Below are 15856 nucleotides of genomic sequence, written 5' to 3' on the forward strand. Positions count from 1 at the left end.
GGTCCAGCTGCAAAGCGCCGGAGGACATGGTTGCTCGGGCCAGTGAAAGGGAGATTGATCTGGATCAGATCAAGAAGAAGAATTCGGAAGAGGTTCAGGTAACCACGGGTTCGGGCAAAAGGCCCAAGGGGTCAGACTCGAGATCAAGGATTATCATAGCCGCAGCCGATGCAGGAAGTCAGGCAGGACGCATGAGAGTACGTGTAGGAGTGGTAGTGGTTGTGATTTTGGCTGCTTCAGGTGCGGCCGGACTGGTCATTTTAGCAGAGATTGTGCTGTTACCACCACTCGGGGGTCAGATCTGATATGTTTCCTTTGATGTCAGTGAGGCCACAGGATGGCCTAGTGTCCGAGTTTGTTTCCGGAAGTACAAATGATATCACATGTCCCTGCCACTTTGAGGATCACTGACGGCCGTCAGGGCCGGGTAGAGGCAACTGCGGTGGGAAGCAGGGCTTTTCAGTTGTCTGCAGTGGAGTCACGAGCAGTACACGAAGAACCACCCGACAATATTGGTCTGATGCAGTAGTTTAGTGTGCTTGATGTCTTTATGATTCAAGCATGTCTTTGTGCTATGTGTTCCGGACTTCGGTCGGATGCAGTATGCAGTATATGTGATTATGCTAGTTGATATGTTATGCTCAGTCAGTTTCCTGACTTCGGTCCGATGCAGGGGTCAAGGTCCTAGTTAGTCCGGACACCAGTCCGATGTAGTTAGACGGACTTCGGTCTGATGCAGGGGCAAGGCCCCAGTTAGTCAGGACTTCGGTCCGATGCTGTTAGCCAGACTTCGGTCAGATGCAGGGGGCAAAGCCCCAGTTAGTCCGGACTTCGGTCCGATGCAGGGGGCAAGGCCCCAGTTAGTCCGGATTTTGGTCTGATGCAGTGGGCAAGGCCCAATATGTGTTTATATGTTATTGTATGGTATGTGGTAGTTTGGGGGAGCTCACTAAGCTTTGTGCTTACGGTTTTCAGTTTTGGTTTTAGGTACTCAGTTTTCAAAATAGGAGCTCGGGAAGATTGCAGTGCACACACCATTTGTTCAGCCTGGGATGTTTAGACTCTGATATATTTGACAAATGTTATAATATTTTGAGATACATTGCTTATGATTTTCATATAAGGTTTATCGAGTATGGTTTTTATTATTAAATTAATTGAAATTTTTAGTCTGTATTTTTGGGATGTTACACTATTCTAACCAAAAAGAAAATGACTTTAATTTTAATAATTCAAGTTTTACATGCTTTTCATGATTTGTTTTTTTTAAGTTTATGGAAAAGTTATTATGAAAAGTGCTTTTAAGTTTGCCAAACATTATTTTTGACTTATTGGCTTTTCAAAAAGCCAATAAGTAAATAAGTTGTTTTGAAAAGCACTCCCAAACACCCCCCCTTAGAGCATAAGATTGAAAGGCTTCAGTGAAGATGACTTATATAGTAGCATAGAAGAACATAGAGATTTGGTAATCGAAAGGTGATGGTTGGAGCATGGCCAGTGTAGAAGGAACGTGAACGTTTTTTGGGTTGTAGTTGTAGGTTTGTGTGGGGTGGGGATGATGGCTATTTCCATTTAATGTGATAATAAGTTAAAATTAAAAGAAATAGTAAAGATAAAAGAAGTTAAATGTGACATCCCTGAATTTTGGTAAAAGACTGTGAAATGTCATGTTCACAGTAAATCTCTAGGAAATTTGACTCATTGAGTTTTAGTGAATCTTACGTAAAATAAATAAGTTCATTTCAACTATTATAAGATACAATATGGTATATTACTTCTAAATTTGTAATCTCACAAACAAATCAAAAACTCAAACTGCAACTATAGTTAATGCGTTCGAAAAACTGAAATTTCGTATTAAGCAGTTGTGAGCAATACAAACATTCTAGTCTCGTAGTACATATTTACCTATTTACAAAAATATAAAAACGTCTAAAACGGAGTTCGTATGCAAAAGATACGACCATTTTAAGAATCCAAAACCAGTACAGTACTGATTTTCTTAAAACCGCTAAAACCGTTTCTATCCATTGAGGGACTTGCGCACCTCAAATGAAAATTTTGAATGCACTTTGGGACAAGACTATAGTCTAATAATTAATTTCATATTTGAAATATTTTTAGCAAAAATATTTATAAAAATCAAGAAAAAATTAGACGTTTTTTGATTAATTAAACGCGAATCGTTAATTGTGATTTTACGGAGTTCTATAACTCGAAAAATTAATCTGTTTGTATTTTTAAAATTCTTGAACTAAACTCTATCATTCACCATTTTCATAAAATTATTTAAAATCGAGATAGATGACACACAAATTGGAAAAAACTGTTTTGAAAGATTTTAAATGCCACAAGTTTAATATTAGCGGTTTTGGTATCATAATTTACCCATTTTGACTAAAATATTCAACCATATGTTATGGCTTAATATACATGAATATTTTAAAGCAATACACAATACATGTATAAAATGCATCTTATTACTCAAATATTTGTAATACTTGATTTCCATATATATATATATATATATATATATATATATATATATATATATATATATATATATATATATATATATATATATATATATATATATATATATATATATATATATATATATATATATATAAAATGAATACATGTACATTATATGTATTATGTATACGAGGTTGTTATCAAAATACCTAAAAATACATTACATCCACTTTATTTAGAAAGTCTTTGACCTTGCTTGTTTCTTTCGATCAAAAACACATCCATCATGAAACTAAAAATAAAAGTTAAGTTAATGGTTGCTTCCGCACTTAATCTTTCACATAAATCACACTAAAGTTTTTCCTACACTCTTTCTTCACCCAATCTTACACACAAACACTCTTTCCATTCACAGGCAAATGCTGTACAATCAAAATCATGTAAAAAAATCGATACGATCAGATTTTGAAATCTATCCAAAAAAATGATATCTTCTTCTTTCCTTCCCGTTTCTGGATCTTCAGCCAAAGAAGAAGGTTGTTGCCCTTCTCTATCCTTGGATCGCAACCTCGTTTCTTCTTTTTCCTTTTGATTTCAAGCAGCAAAACAGCCTCATCACCATCATTCTTCTTCACTCCTTCCTATTGAATTTTGAATTTTGCCAAAAAAAAAAAAAAAAAAAAAAAGAACAGGGGAGCTGCCGGAGCAGCCCCATCCACTTACCTGCTACAAAACGGAGCAAAACATCGCCGAAGCCTCGCTAGCTCTACTGCTGCTGCACACGTCGCTTCAATCGAACCAACCCTCGCGCCATTCTCTTCTTCTTTCATCGAGCAAAGCCCACCGAGGCCTACATGCGACGTCGCTGCTGACCTATCGCCTCCCGGACTCCCCTTCGGACCTCATTCTTCATTCGCACCACGCAGCCGAACGAGAAAGAGAGAGCTTCGCTGCTTTCGTCTCTTCCCCTCCTTCGGTTCTGCCAGACACCAGAGAAGCTCCCTCATTCAATCGATTACCACCACTGAGACCACCTCCCTTCCGTTTCCAAACTTCGTTTCCCCAAATCGAGTCAGTGCCAGGGGCCAACGGTCGACTATCCTCGTGTTCCTTTCAATCGTTATCGTTCACTGCCGACGCTACTTTCGTTCATACATGTTCCTTTCCTTTGCCCGATCAACAAAAGGAAACGGGCACAAAAAGCCCTAATTTCATTAAGTATGAACCATTAAACACAATCAGTCCCTCCATGAGATTTAATACAAAAAAGCCCTAAATCATTGTGAATTTACAAAAAATGAACACATTAAACCCCCGTGTTGAACCCTTTTATTCAAAAGGAATCCTTTCCCCAAAACTTTGGTGTATTTTAAACAAAACAGCCCCTTCCATGGATATTTCTTAACAAAATCGGTCCAATTCTAAAACTTAACTTCCATATAAACCATTTCAGTCCCTCCCTTAATTTATTTTAACCAAATCAGTCATAGTGTGGTTAATTAAATTACCAAACAGCCCCAATAGTGTAAATTCGTTACAAAACGGTCCCAAGAGTACTTCAAAGTTCAAGAATTGTAGATTTGTGGTTTCTCACGACAAATTTCTCAAATGAACTCTGAACAACTTGAACTCACGCTTCAAAGATGAGTGCTTACAGCCCCCTTTTTAATATTTCTAATAATTTCGGGGGGGGGGGGGGGGGGGGGGGGGAGGGGGAGGGGGGAGGGAGGGGAATACATGTATCTATATACCTTGTTTATACAAATATATTATCATTTATGTGAAAATATAATAAATCTAGTTTATAAAAATGTTATTTAACAATTTAGCATATTCTTACAAATAAACTAGTATAAACTTTTCGTATACGTATTATGGTTATTTTATCGTGAAATAAATAGTCCACACAACAAATGTTGCATGATACAAGAATATATAGTTTTTCTGTGACATTGCATATTATAATAAGCACGTTATAAAACTTTGTAGTATTTCAAGGATTTAAATAATTACTATTCAAAAATATTTATATATTAAGTTTATACATGTGCAAATGTTCATTACTTTAAAACATACATCTTTATAAAAGCGAGTATATTAGACTTTTACATGCATACCGAGTATACTCAGTTTTTATAAACTTTATACATGGAATTCAGTATGCCTAGTGACTTAACCACAATTAAGTTAGAGCTGAGAGCTATTCACATACTTTTTAGTTAAGGGCTTTTTAGTGAGACAATATTCATTAGATGAGTCTAAAAACTTAGCATACCTACACTTCTATAACCGTTAATCTTCAGAGCGAGATACATATGTATAGATTTATACGGGGTTAACATCCTTACTTGCGGTTACTAGCTACAACCTCGACCGAACAATCGAAGCGAGTGATAAGTGTCTACAATTGTTACTACAACGTCCAATGAAGCATTGTAGGGAGTACATTCAGTCACATAGCTCGGTTAACTGGAATATCTCTCTTTCCCTCACTACAAACCATGGGCTTGGTTGCTTTCAAAACTGTTTTAAGTATGGATTTACTTATACAAAAGATACATTTTGGCTTTCAAAGATTCTTTACAAATATGGTTTTCAATATGGATTTACTTATACAAATATTCATTTTGGATTTTAAAGACTCTTTGCGAACACTGTTTTAACTATTGTTATACATAAAAAGAAAATACTTTTTAGACTTATTAAAAGTATTATTACTGTTAGCAGAAAACCTGCAACACTCACTAACCTTGTGTTAACCCTCGAACTACATGTATTCTCAGAAAATCACTGAATAGACATTCAAGACATATTGGATTTCAGGTGACCTAGTTAGCTTGTTGCTGAATTATATGCATATCTGTTAAGACAATTCATGCATTATTATTATTTGTAAAAACCATGTATTCAAATATCAAAATGGAACACAAATGCTATATTGTTTATTATTGTACTTGTGATATATATATATATATATATATATATATATATATATATATATATATATATATATATATATATATATATATATATATTCAGTTTACCTGTGATCCATGAACTTAGTTGCACAGCCCAGTGTGTCCCGCCACCTCGGCCGGGGATGTGACATTAAAAAAGATAAATATGTCATTTTATGTTGCTCAAAGACCATTCGTTCAAGTTTTAGAGATTACATGGACTAGTCGTGCAACTTTAGAAACCCCAAGGACAATGTTCGTAAAAAAAATTTAGCAATGACTGAATTTGTGACCTTTGGTAAACCACGAGGACCATTTGTGTAATTTTGTCTAAAATATAAGTCCTACATAAACTCACATGTAAAAGGTCAGTCCCAGAACATTAGCAATATTATGGGCCTACTAAGGGTTTAAACATGGACCTTATATTTTTATTTCCACACCTGAACCACCAAGCTCGCACGATGAGTGCCAAAATGACAAAATTACATAAATGATCCATGTGGTTTACAAAAAGTCACAAGTTAGTCCTTAACGTTTTTATGACGATGATTTATGTGGTTTCAGTTTCTTATATGGTTGGTCCCCGATCCATATAAAATGATTTTTTTTTTCGTTTTTAATTGTTTTGTATATTTCTTAAATTAATTTTACCTTAAATAAAAATAGAGAGTAAATAAACCCACCCCAAACACCATAAATTCTCTCTCTACATCTCAACAATTGTCTTTTTTTCTCTTCATACAACTGTTAACCCCAAAACTCCATATCCCTACATAAACTTGGCAATGGAGCGACTTTTGATCCTAATCTGATCCAAACCTTTATGAATTATAATGGTTTGAATCTTGTTTTGTATTTGTTTACTTATTAACCCTTTTATTATAAGTGTAACATCCCGATGATGAGGTCTTTGGTCCAAACACCAGGAGTTTGGCATAGAACACTAGGCATTCTATGATGGACGCCATTCGTTTGCACGTTGAGACCAAACCCTAATTTTTAGGGTTTGCACCTTATTTAAAGAACTTTATGGCCTCAAAACCCTTCACCACTCCAACCTCTATCCTTATTTCAAAAACTCTAAGTGTGTATGAGAGTTTGAAGCCTTGGTTCATCTTTTTGGTATCATTTAGTGTTCTTGATAAGAGAAGGAAGATCTTTGGAGTATTGTGGTTGCTCTCTAGCTTGTGGATCTGGACTCTTGACATCTTGGAGCATCATTTTGAGGTATAAAGTTAAGATCTTGATGTCTCATTTGTTAGATCTTGATTTAGGGCTAGATTATGTTATTTTTAGTCCCAAAGACTTGATATTTGTGAGTTTGGAATGCTCTAGAGGTTTGTACTGTCCTTTCAAGCATATTAGTGAGTCTAGAATCATAAAAATGCAATATTGGGTCTTCATAGGCTTCCATGCAAGAGTTTTGTAGCCATATAATTGATTTTGAGTTCGAATCTTGGTGTTGGGCTCATTGTAGCCATGCATGGCCACAAAGTTTGCAACTTTATGGCTTTAGACATTCCATTATGATTGGATCTGAAGTTTAGGCATGAGATCTTATGCCATTAAGATAGTGATTTGGAAGCTGGTAATCAGCGAGCAAACGCCAGGCGTTTGCATGGGAGCGCCCAGCGTTCGGACGCCAGACGTCATAGGGTGGAACGACAAACGTTCTCAGTAGAAGACCAATGGATCAATTTTGTGCCTTGGGCCATTAGGGGTTTTGGGTTTAGTTTAGTTAGGCTTGTGTATAAAGGGCAAAATGGTCTTTTGCCCTCATCATGATGAGGAATGGATTAGACCATGGGTTTGGGTTAAAACCTAATTATTGATTGGATTTGTTTTTGGTTTTGGTATAATCGAGTGTTGTTTTAGTTATCATCAGTAAAGGTGAGTTTTCCTCACTGTACTAACGGGTCGAAGGCACCAAGGCCGACCCATTGGATTAGATATCCTGTTATGTGATATTATGCTATCGTGTTGTAGGGACCTGTTAGATCTGTATCTTGGTATATAGGATGATGCTATGCTTAGTGATCTTTAGATCAGCATGATTGTCTATTGACTAATTATATATTTATCTTTTATATGTGCATATATTTGGTTGGTGGTTAAGGCTTTACTGATATGTGTGTGAGCCAACAGACAGGGGGCATTCCAACCCTATGGTTGATTGGGTCCGAGGGTATTCCATCCCGAGGATGATTGTACCCATTGTATATTAGCATTCCAACCTTGGGTATTCCATCCCGAGGATGCTTGGACTCGAAGGATGACTGGGCTGGGGTATTCCAACCCGATGGTCGACTTGACCCATTTTATATTGGCATTCAACCTAGGGTATTCCATTCCGAGGATGACTAGACCGGAAGGGTAACTGGTCCTAGGGTATTCCAACTTGATGGTTGATTGGACCCGACATGTTATTGTATATGTTATCTATTTGTGTTGGTATTTTTGGGGAACTCACTAAGCTTTGGCTTACGATTTTTAGTTACTGTTTCAGGTACTTCTGATGATCACGGGAAGTCGAAGGCGTGACCGTATGCATCCTCTGTTTTAAGTACTTTTGATCTATGAGATACTCTTATATGGAACAATACTTTGAAAACAATGATTTTGTAAACATTCTATGATTTTGGGTTATTTTAAATAGTTTAAATTTCGTGTGATTTTTTATGAATGTTACAAGTTGGTATCAGAGCCTTGGTTTGAGTGAATTGAAGGAACACTCGTGTGAATCCACTTCCAAACTAAGGAAAAGGTTTAAAAAAAAATGATTTTCAAATTGTTTTCAAAATAATCAAAAGAGAATGTGATGTGTACGAGTAGCCAAAGCCAGTAAGTAGACCCCAAATAACCATAATGTTATTTAATGTTGTGATATGTTAGAACAATATGCTAGTGATAGGCTAGGGATCTTCAGGAATAACATGGTAGAATTGCTTGATTGTATGATGCCGGATAGCCTAGGGTTCTTTCTTATATATGAAATTGACATCATTACTGGGGTCGCTTAGTGTGTGCATCATAGTTATACATAACAAAGATTCTATAGCCTGAGAATGTTTGATTTAACTTTACTTCTTATTCTTGTCTGATTAAGGGCTTAGAGTAGAGTCAAGTATTCGACTATCTATGGGATCAAGTATTCGACTGAAGGGTTGGTGGAAGTTTCATGAGTGGGTGCAGTGCATGGCAGGTCAGCATGAGAATTATTAGCCACTCTTGATGAGTGAGGCCAGGATGAATGTGTATCCGAGATGTTGGGATTTAGAGATCGATAATTTCATATGAGTATCTGCCTAATTTTATTGTGTCTTAGTGCCAGTCGACTTCATTGCTCGAATGATGCTTGCTTTGTACTTTGTGGGACTCAGAATGATATGAGCTAGCTATTAAATGAATACATTAAGTTACATGCTATGGAGGTTAAATTATCTTAGAGTGAAGGATTTAGCCCTATTGCACAACTCTCGCTTGAGTCTAACCGATGTAGGGTTGGGTCATTTAGTCAAAAGATTATTTAAGTTTTGTTGTATGTAATTGTATTCATGAAGTGGTTGGTTGACATTGATTAGAGTCCTTTAACAACTGATGGTAGGGGAGGTCGGGAATCCTAGCAGATCCTAGGAAGTATTTTATTGCGGTTGTTTTGCTGTTGAGCAAGTATCGGAAGTATTTTTTTATGAGTAAGTATTAGAGGACCCGAGATGATCCTTGAGGAAAGTATTGATAGGCGTGGAAGGTAGTATTGGGCTTCTATTAATAGAAGCACATGATCCATACTCAAATCGAGGAGAGTTTCAGGGATTCTAAGGGCTGGTCAGGAGAGATAGAATGGCTTGATACCATGATTCGTAACAATGGTTCCATATTTGTCGATCTTTTGGTTATGGTTGCTCAGGCATGAGGATGTAAACCCAACATGGGGCTAGTTGGTCACGGTGTTTGACGACAGTATGCCAGTGTGGGAATGCACAGGAGGATTGATGTGGTATGGATGCTTAGTTATGCGATCAAGGGTCTATTTTCCTTGTATATAGGAAATTCAGGTACCGTATTTTCAGTTGCGATTGCAGGAAAAGAGTGTATGTTTAGATCGTAAGTCGGTGGTTGAATATGCATTTACATGAAATCCTTAATGTTAAAGTGGTTATGATTGGGAATTTCTAAGGACTTCAGTTGAAATCCAAATTTCTCTTAGGATTTGATTGGTCCTTATCTGGAAGATCATCTTGAGTGTGTTATTCATTTCAAGAGCCAGGGACGGTTTGTGCCTGGTTGAGCCGGTTTGAGATATGGTTAGTTTTAACACCAGTGGTTGGTAGTTTGAACCCTAAGTAGGGGAGAACTGGGTATTCTGCTTGGAGGATTATCAATCTATTCGAGTTCGTGATGTGGGAAGAATGGCTCATAAGGATCTATAGTGCGAATATGTGGAATTTTGGTTCAGGATTTGGTCAAGGCAGGGGTATGAAATAAGTAGCAATCGGATGCATGTGTCTAGGAGGTGCATGGGTTGTATCTTAGAAGAAAGTAGTTGGTCAAGAGCTCGTTGCAGCTATTGGTTCCTTTTACGGGTGCAAATGAATAGATGATGAGCTGCTAGGATCACTCAGGTTGAGTATCGGTTGTTGAGGGAATTGTGAGCTCATTGTATGGATTTCTATTTATAATCTAAGTTGGGCAGAGGTCGATCAGAAAATCAGTTTCAAAGTTGGGTACGTTCAGCTCCGCGCGAGTTTTGGTTCATTTGATCTAATCTTGTCACACCCCAAAACCAAGAACGGCGGAAATGTTCTGGGGCAGAGGACGTCATGTATAGTATCACAACAATAAAAAGTAGTAAACAAGCAACAACATCATCCATTGCATTAATAATAGAATTATTATACAAGTACGTTCTATCAAATTTTGATAAACACTAAAGCATAAATCAAAATGAAAGATGAGTCTTGAACAAGCTCCATCTTCCTTTCTCCTTGCATCGGTACCTGTCTATGATAACCTGAGGATACAAGTAATTTTGAAAGCGAGTATCAACTTTGAAGCTGGTGAGATCATAAGTATTTAGTGTCTTAATTTGTATGTAAGAATTTGTAAGTAGATGAATTGTAAGTATTGAAAATGTATATGAACTGTACATATGAAAATGTTTGTAAAACAACTATAAACGTTTGAAAAACTCTAGAAATCCCTATGATTCCTACTATTATAACAGGGAGTCTTCTACCAAGACTTAACTGATCTCTATGTAGTCTTCTACCAAGACTTAACTGTTCTAAATATTCGTGTCATGTAAAAGTGTGTAATTTTCCCAAGTGTAACTATTATTAACAAAATATAGTTTTTTTTTTTTACATTTATCGTTTAAGTGAAAAGATCACTAAATATGTGTACAGGGAAAATTAATGTAGTACTAAAACGTAGCGCTATAAGAACTACTGTTGTACTAACTACCTTAAACCAGATTTATATTAAGGCATCATGTGATTAATTGCACCATACTATCGACTGGTAACAACGACATACGGATGGTCGTAATAACGGAATGACGTTTGGCACCCGCAAACCTGCAGGTCTGGCTGTAGCTAGCAGCAAGGTGTAGGATAGTCAATCCAGTATAGATCTATACGCAAACTCACGCTCTCCCTTTAAGAGACTCTGGCTACAACTCGGGCCATGACATTTAAGGCATGCTCCGACACAGTGGATCACAATTTTATGAACGTATTAATGTAAGTGTAATGTACGGAAATGTTCGACGTGTGCTAGCTGTAATGTGTTCTCTCTCTATCTAGCAAGTATAGTAATGTACTCGTTCTAATATCGTTGTATATGTTCTCTTCCTAATATAGTTGTATATGTACTCATAGTAATGACATGTTCTAGCTGTAATGTATGTGCTCTCTATCTAGCAAGTATAGACTCATGAATGAACTGGCTCATTGTATGATATCGCGTTCTAGTAATAGTTCTAGTATCGTCCTAAACTACCCATATGGTAGTTTACTAGTAATCTAACTGGTACGTATGGTCATGGATGTATACCCTTGCTACCCAAGGGCATGGGATGAACTGTAAGGACCTTTTATGACTATATATGTACACATGATATATAACTAATATTTAAACGACCTTCGGACGAGTACCCGATATCCCACCAGACCACATCTCAAGCGCGAAAAGGAAATAGGGTGGATAGCCTTCCTAAGTCTTTTAAACATTTATTATATAACTATACATATAGAGGCATGCAATTTATAATATAAAAGCATAAATAAGTTTTGTAAAACATTTGAACATAAATATTATCTTAAGAAAAGATCGACTTGATGTCAATCTATAAAACAGTTTGAAGGCATGGGTTTGATAAAACAGTTTGGTATAAAGAAACATTTGTTTGAAGCACAATTGTAAATAAGTTTGAAATGTGATATACAGAGTAAAATGTACAGTGTAATAAGGAGTTTAAAACATATAAAATGTTTATAAAAATCATTTGAAGGAAACTGTTTGGTAAAACGGCTAATGAGTAGCCAAATCATTTGAATGTTGTATATTAATCACATGTGATTGATATAATAACTAGCGTAATTCTACTTGTATCCCCCCATAAAACATTTAAAACAGTTTAAAACATTGATTAAGGGGTATGAACTCACCTGCAGTAGGTGACTGGAATTGAACGGGCTGTTATCGTAAGGAAGGATCGGACAAGTGCTTGGTGTCAAGTGAAGACTTTAGACACACACAATGATCCTACTTACATATGAAGACATATGTATATAAATAATTAGTGATTAAAACACTAATTATACAAGTATAAACATTTAAACGCGAGGAAAACACTTTTGGTCAAGTGCTAGGAGGCTAATGGGTTGCAACAAAGGAGTGCAATGACCCTAATGAGAGTTTATGGTCTAATGGCCATATGTTTTGGAGTTTACAGCCCAGGGGAGGAAACTCCTGGCCGTAAACTCTCAACCAAGTCTCTAAATGAAGCTTAGAATTATTACAACTCTAGTGGTGAATTGCTTCAAGGCTTAAACAAGTGTTTGGGCTTCCTATTAACTCCTTTGAGGAGTTTACGGCCCTGGGACCATATTCCCTTGGAGTTTACGGCCATAAACTCCCTTGGGAGGGTGTTTATGGTGTTTTCAAGTCCCATACTCACATAGGATATGTTCTAGGCAATTGTTCAAGGCTTTAGGAGAAATTATGGCACCATTTGGTACCATATATTGGAGTTCACGACCCTAAAATATCTTTGGTCATAAACTCCCTTTTCTTGGTGTTTTAGTGGTGTTTGCTAGCCCCAAACACACTAGGTTACTTGTCCTAATTTGTCTCTTGGCTTAAGGAACTGTTTCAAAGCATTTTGGCACCTAAACATGGAGTTCACGGCCCAAGAAGCTCCTTGGCCATGAACTCACTTTCATCATTGTTTCTAATTGATTTTGGTGTCCTAAATATGAAATGAAGGCTTCTAGTTCGAGTTCTAAAGCTTTGAGGGTCATTGGAACCCTTTAGGACCTAAAAATGGAGTTTACTCCCCAAGTGTTCTTGGGCGGTAAACTCCCAAATCTTGGGGTATTAATCCGATTTTGATGTTTTCTAGTCATATAAACACTAGCATAAAAGTCTAAGGTAGTTACAAATCACGGGGATAGGACTAAGTAGCATTTAAGCCACATATTGGAGTTACTCCCCAAGAACGTTCTTGGGCGGTAAACTCCCGAGTCTCACAGATTTGATATGTAATTGGTGTTTCTAAACACAATCTAAGCTATATAACATAACTAGATCGAAGTACTCACAATTTGGGATAAAAACCCGAAGATCCGTGAGAGAGAATTTTGACTTTTCTCTAAATGGAATCCAACAAATGAACCAATTTGGTTCAGAATTCTATTTATAGTCCGGAGATATTTTTGGCAGAAAATATTTTTATTCCTGGAACAAACTCTAATGTCCTAGAGTATTGGAATAACAGTGTTGCACAAAACCCTAGTGCATCCACTCTCCTAATATCTCCTTAAGTGTAAAATCCTGAAAACTGCCAAACTTATACTCAAAATCTGAGTTTTCACTGTAACTGTTCTACTTCTATTGGCTTCAAATGGTTTGTTCAGAATGGAAATTTCGGGTTGTCACATCATCCCCCTGTTGAAGGGAATTTCGTCCCGAAATTAGAATTTAGGCAAGGAAGTATGTACGAATGATTGAGTCGTGAGGAGGAAACTTCCTAATCGATTGGTTCTAGCGCACCTAAGTGTAATCGGGTTCTCGGTTGGAATCCCAATGAACCTTCACTATCGGGCAATGGCGCTGCTTCGTCCGCTTGACCTCTCGATCGAGGGTCTCTATGGTTCAAATACGAAGGCGAGGATCTCGACGAGTGGACTTACTAGAGTCCTAATGGAAAGGTATGGTTTCACGATCGAGACGCGAAGAGTAGGATGTATGCTACTGAGTTCGCAGAGTAGGTCTATTTTGCGAGATACAGGACTGATTCTTGTAAGAATCTCAGAGGTCCTGTCTATCTTGAATTTAGCTTTCCACGCTTTACGAAGCGTATTAAGTTGTCCCAGAGTGAGACTTCCTATGGAACTTGGTCACTCACTTGGAATTCCAATGGTTTCTTTTTCTTGTTTGACTTCCCAGACAAGGCCACCCCTTGCTGGGTCAAAGTCGTACGGTTTCCTGTGATTTGCGAGGGTTTCTGGATGAACTATGATAGTAGATCTGTAAGACCTAGAATTTGGCGAATGACTGTCGGCGTCTCAGGTGTCGACAAATGCTCAACGGCTTTGACAAGTTGAAAGAGTACTCAAAATTTTCCCACATTACTAACAGTGTGTCATAGAAATTTGACTCTTCAATTTCAAAAATCGTCCCTAGAGAACTTCGCTAAAAGTTCCTCTGTAGGAAATGTTTCCATGGGTTTTCTTCTTACTACGAGGGTAGATAAGTAAGTCATTACATAGAGAAATGATGAACTGATCCAAGTAAGAAAGACGTACCCTATTCGTTTAGCTCATGAAAGCTATGGGTGTATTGGTCCTATCCGAAGGGTATCACTACGGACTCGAAGTGTCCGCATCGAGTTCGGAAGATAGTCTTCCGGACATCCTTTCCTAACACTCGAACTGGTGATATTCGGATCTCAGATCCATTTCTAAAAGTAATTCTTTCCTTGCGTTTGCTCAACCATTTCATCTATGTGCGGCAGAGATAACGATTTCTAATGAAAAATATTGACGGAGTCCTCGAAATCCAAGGCACATACGATGCAATCCGTCGATCTCTGGGAGAATAAGACTGGGGTTTCTCTAGGGTGAGAAGCCTAGTCTTCTTATTCTATCGCTGTGCAGTTCGTTAAGTTGTTTGTACTGTTCTGGTATCTCCGTAGGTGTTTAGACTATAGGGTGATCTGTTTACAAGAGTCGTATTGGGTTCTATGTTTGCTCACATGACGATGTGATTACTCGTAGGCTTGAGCAGTTCTCCATCCTGAAGTTCATATTAGAATTCATACATGGTTCACAATCACAATTTCGTGTATACGAGTCGTATATAATTAAGATTGAAAAGGTAGTCGAATAACTGATTCTTCTTTAAGCTCACATCCCATTCGGGAAAAGAAGTTAAAGTGGAATCATCAATTCTAAACCTGTAGAACCTTGATCATATATCACTCTTATGCATACATTCCTCAGTGATAGATCAATCATATGAATCCTTGGATTGAACTTGACGTACTGCACGAGTGGTACTTTGGGGATTTCTTCGGAAAGAAAATAACTAAGAGGTACTCCTGGCATGAGTACTTCGGTGTTCTGATATGACGGCTTCGCTGGAAAAGTGATCTAGAAGAAAGAGATGTACGTATGAAGCTGTTTTCGTGAAGAACAAATTGAATCGAGTCGTATGATAATGTCAGAATCATACTGAAACTTAAAGACATTAGATTTGAACATCAGACGTTTACAAACAAAACAAAACCATGCAACCATGAACAGAGTTACAGTACTTTAGATTTACCACTAGACTATTGCTGCGAATAAGATATACTACAAAAGACAAGTATACGCAGCACGAGAATCCCTATACAGACAAGATCTCGCAAAAGGTAAGACTCTAGTTGCAATAGTCCTGGATAGTTTATAAGTCTGTTACAACAACACGCCTAAGTTACATTAACGAGGGTTCCGGAGTAGGCTCTCCTACAACTGTGATCCTGAGAATTTTCCCATCTGCTCCAGAGTTCTTTGCTATAGGGCAATCCTTCTTGACGTGCCCTATCTCACCGCATTGGTGGCATGACTGGCTAGTACTAGCTTTGGTGACGGGATTGCGGTGTTTAGCCAATGTTATGTGGACACGAGTGCCTTACTCGTTAGTCCACTTTGAAA

The 15856-nt window shown here is 37.4% G+C and overlaps 1 long non-coding RNA gene across 1 annotated transcript; it reads right to left on the reverse strand.

The window, feature by feature from the left end:
- Positions 1-2780: 2780 nt before the first annotated feature.
- On the reverse strand, positions 2781-3674 carry LOC122197046 (uncharacterized). The gene is made up of 2 exons (XR_006189826.2): positions 3199-3674; positions 2781-3060 (listed from the first exon to the last, which is right to left on the reverse strand). It is a non-coding gene; the product is annotated as an uncharacterized LOC122197046 (long non-coding RNA).
- Between the last annotated feature and the right edge of the window lie 12182 nt (positions 3675-15856).

Source organism: Lactuca sativa, chromosome 3 (genome assembly GCF_002870075.4).
Source record: "Lactuca sativa cultivar Salinas chromosome 3, Lsat_Salinas_v11, whole genome shotgun sequence".
In the NCBI taxonomy this organism is placed as follows: domain Eukaryota; kingdom Viridiplantae; phylum Streptophyta; class Magnoliopsida; order Asterales; family Asteraceae; genus Lactuca; species Lactuca sativa.